This window comes from Lepisosteus platostomus, chromosome 5 (genome assembly GCF_059453375.1).
Source record: "Lepisosteus platostomus isolate fLepPlt1 chromosome 5, fLepPlt1.hap1, whole genome shotgun sequence".
Classification (NCBI taxonomy): Eukaryota; Metazoa; Chordata; class Actinopteri; order Semionotiformes; family Lepisosteidae; genus Lepisosteus; species Lepisosteus platostomus.
Genome location: NC_142615.1, coordinates 21,601,402 through 21,605,837, shown reverse-complemented (window position 1 = coordinate 21,605,837; position 4,436 = coordinate 21,601,402). Strand labels below are relative to the sequence as shown.

Here is a 4,436-nt window from a genome sequence, read left to right as displayed (position 1 = left end):
CCGTTGCACCTTGGGGTACTTAATTTAAAAAAATAGAAAAAACAATCAGTGTTCCTGGAACTGTAATTGAGAACAACACCTGCACAGGAAGAATAAAATGTGGTCTGGGAAGAAGAGACTCTCTTCGGAAGAGCTGCGCTCTTCACAGGAGATTTTTTTTTTGTGAAGCTGATTTGTCTCCTTTGGGGAATTCAAAGGTACGGACAGCCGTGACTTCGTGGCGCAACGGTAGCGCGTCTGACTCCAGATCAGAAGGCTGCGTGTTCAAATCACGTCGAGGTCAGCTGTTACTTTTTCAGGTTCTGCTGGTCCTGAACACGGAATTCACACCATGCAGTTGAGTTCTATCTGTACACCACATAGATAACCTAAACAAAATAGAGCAGTACAGGACACGCAGTGTGGAGCTCACACAGGCTTACAGTCTCCAGCATTGGAGTGAAGAGGAAAAAAAGAACTTTGTTTTTTTTTTAAAGAGAAAAGGCACAGTTCACATCTGCTTAACATCACGTCCAACTTTAGAGACAGCTACATCAGATAATGGAATCACGGAAGTTTCAGATACCTTTTTTTTAATACAGGTTCAAGCAAACCTGAAAGTTAATGAGTGTCGGACACTTTTGTTTTATTAAAAAGTGTCTGAAGCCTGAAAATGTAATTTGAAAAAAAAAACCGCTATTGGACATTAGCAGGTGCTTTTTGTAACGATTTGCTATTTCATGCTGGAAAACAAAGGAAACAGACCCAACGTTTGCTTTCAGGTGCGGTTCATTACATAATATACATCTATTACTGAGGAGCTTGAATAAAACTTACACGAGCCAGGTAGAAGTCGAACCTACAATCTTATGATCCGAAATCAGACGCGTTGTTTATTAAACCGCTGGCATTTCACATGACTTGAATTTCCCCATAGTGTGCTCAGCGCCGCTACTAGTAATGCACCGCTCCGTCTAAAATTTCAAAGTGAGAAACATGTGTTTTCTGATTTTTTATGAGTTTTAAAATATAATCTCTTTAAATCAGACAAGGGGTTTATGTTTCGCACTGAAATTCCGATTGACTGAGAAGTCAAAGAAAGACTGTTTTCTTCCACAACACCGTATAATTATCACATCCACCAGACTCTGCAACCTCGCCAGACCTTGCTGGTTGAGCAATTGTTCCGATTAATTAGGTCACGTATCATGTTAAATCATTTCTTCTCAACACAACATTTCCTGGTGCACGTTTTCTCTATGAAAAAAAAAATACATTTTTCCCTTGCACGATTTCTCGTTTTTTATCAAAGCGTACAGAAATAAAAAAGAAGAAGAAATAGTGTCGCAAAAGAACTCTGTCGCCCTTGGGAGATGTCAAACGCATTGGACATGAAAATGCCAGATACAAGCCAGTTCTCTTCGTTTCTCAGTGTCGGGGCTGCTACTGTATGTAAAAGAGGCAATTTGCTCTTAGCGCAGGTTCAGCGCTTCCTGAACGCAGATGTCTCAGAGCGGTGTGTCCAAGTGGCTGTAAAAGGTGATGGAAGTCCTGTTACCGTAGCTTAGTTGGTTAAAGTGCCTCTTTATTGAACAAAAAAACCGCGGTTCAAATCCCAGCCGTGTATTTCTTCCTATCTTGTAGTACAGAACGTATAATTTCGGGCAATCACAAAGGGCTTGATTTCGTTAAATGCATGTGTTCATTTCCTTTCTGGAAAACTTGTTTTTGATGAAATTCACACAGCTTGCGAAAAATGAAATTCAATTCTTGGTTATCAGTGCAGAAGAAATATTACTGGCTGGCAAAATAAACGGTAAGAGATTTTTTTTTAACCGAAAACTTGTGATTCGAGATTCTCTGTGGCGCAATCGGTTAGCGCATTTGGCTATTAACTGAAAGGTTGGTGGTTCGAGTCCATCCAGGGATGGGTTTCTTCTGCAATGTAAACGTTGTCTTAAGTCAATTGGATTTCTCAGTGAAACCATAACCATTTTAATATATGCAGGAAATGCGAGTGTTTAACACGTGTCAGGGTCACCGGGAAATGTCCAATAATGCCCAACATTGCAACTCCCCAGAAAACCATATTCACTCAAAAGAAATTATCGTCGAATCTTCATTTATACTCCAGTTGAATCCTCTGCTGAAATATTTTAAAAATACAATGCAGGTTTGTTTGAGAACTTGACAAGCATTGTTACGATAGCACTGTGCAGTTGGATTTTGATATTTTGACATATTTACCTTAATTTTAAACATAAATACTATACAGTCTATTGTAATTTTAAAATAAGTTAGCTGAGGATGCAAAGGGGTGAAAGGGAAAGGTCAGAGGGTATAGTAAAAACAAGGTTAGGATTGGTGGAGGTGGTAGGGGTGTTGATGTTTTTTCTCTGTAGAGGATGTTTTTTATCCTTCTCTGAAGTGAGAAATTGGAAGAGTTGGGAGTTGAGGGATCTGATGATGTTAGTTATAAAAGGAAGTTGATGTGGAGCTGTTAGCCGTAAAACTTCCTAACGTCTTTAAACTGCAGTAAACGTTATGTTTCCTTTCTTTTCAGCATGGAATAATCCTTTACTTTTTCCTTTGCAGCCTACGCATGCTGACACAGCTACTCACCTGATATATAACATTCCTATAATCACAACTATGAATGTCCACTGTGGGTATTTTTTTCCATTATTATTTATTTTGGCATTGAAGCATATTTTATGTAATACCGAAGTGTCATAATCACTGAAAAACTTTTTTCATTTAGAAAGAATTAAAAAAATATAAATCACTATGAATTACATTTAGCCTTTTCTGATCTAGGTTTTCTATATACTTTAACATGCCATGTTCAGAATGTCACAATGCAGAAATGCAACAGTGAAGTTTTGTCATTACAAATGTTCGTGGTGAGTGATTTTGTCTCTTACCTTAGTGTCAGAATACTAAGATGTTTCGGTAATGAGGAAGGAGGGAAAAAGTAATTCAGCAGAAGGGGTGCTATTTTGTTGACTATAAATCCTCACATGCCATGTTCAGAGGGTCATATTAAAAAAAAGGTACAGTAAATTTTCTTATAGTTCATGATTTTCATAATTTGTTACATTGTGACTCACACCTTTGTGTCAGAATTCTGAGATGTTTTTTTTTCTAAACAGGGGCCATCACAATACAACAGAAAGAGCAATTAGCTTTTCCCTATGAATTCTCTCATGCCATATTCAGAAGGTCATATCTTAAAAATGGTACAGCAACATTACCTGAAGTTCAGGATTTTGAGAGTCTGTTACATTGTCTCTCACACCTCAGTGGCAGAATTGTGAGACAATTTTATAATCAGGAGGGAGGGTCATAGCAATAAGCAGAAAGTGTCATCACCCTTTGCTCATCCTCCGTTAACCATATATTCTCATATGCCATGTTCTAAATGTCCCATTGTAAACTGCTATAATAACATTTCTTGCAAAATGCAAGATTTTAAGACTTAGAGAATTCACGTTTTGCCTTTGTCTTATTTACTTGTCGTCTAACATGCCAGTTTGTGTTATTGTGAGTTTTGAAAATTGGTTTTCGATTTTCTGAAATGTGTTTCATACAAAAATGCAATTTGGATAATCATTACTTACATATTCCCCTTTACTGAGGATATGTCCAGTAATCCACTCGGATTAGTATTTTTAAAAATGACTATAGAGAGCCATCTACAGGAGAAAGGCGCCATAACATCACAGCAGCAGCACTTAAGGTGGAACAAAAAATAAGAAGCTGGCGAATAAGCAGCAAACTTCAGCCTCGTTAATGCTGAAAAATATTTCTTCCTCTGAATCCTAACATTTTTGTAGGTGTTCTAGGGCTTCTTGCCTCAGATAAAGCTGCCAATACATCACTTATTTCTACTCCATCAATATCAGCAGTGTTATCAGTACTGAGCCCTAAGTGTAGGTCCTGTCATCATATAAAAACTTGAACGTATCGACTGCATTCACCTGAAAAAATCTGATAAAATTGAAAAATACATCGGAAACAAATTTACACTGTTTTTTTCAGATCCAGAAGAGAATCATCATGAGACTCAAAACAGACCTGTTTTTAATTCGTTCCAGGAGGAAAGATTATTCAGATGCAAACATGGGTCCAAAATCAATGTACTCACCTATCGGTGTTGCTTCTTTAAATCCTTCAACTGAACGTCGATATTGAGGGATGATATCATACAAATTTTGGTTTTCTTTTAAAGCAAATTTTATTAAAATATGAGCCTCTATTACAGTTGTCTTGGATGTTTCGCAAGGTATAATAGACCCCCTTGTGCCCTCTGCTAAAATATTATAAAATACAACAATCTTTATATATATATAGAACAGCATTTATGGTTACATCTATATTAAAATTAAGATAAATATACAAAAGTATTGAAATACAAATGTACAGTCCTAACATAATCATGCTGTCCAACTGTCTTT

At 37.0% G+C, this 4,436-nt stretch overlaps 2 non-coding genes across 2 annotated transcripts; both read left to right on the top strand.

Annotated features, from left to right (window-relative positions):
* Positions 1 to 211: 211 nt before the first annotated feature.
* Positions 212 to 283, top strand: trnaw-cca (transfer RNA tryptophan (anticodon CCA)). Its single transcript has one exon. It is a non-coding gene; the product is annotated as a tRNA-Trp (tRNA).
* Positions 284 to 1,835: 1,552 nt separating this feature from the next.
* trnan-auu (transfer RNA asparagine (anticodon AUU)) lies at positions 1,836 to 1,909 on the top strand. The gene has a single exon. It is a non-coding gene; the product is annotated as a tRNA-Asn (tRNA).
* Positions 1,910 to 4,436: the final 2,527 nt, after the last annotated feature.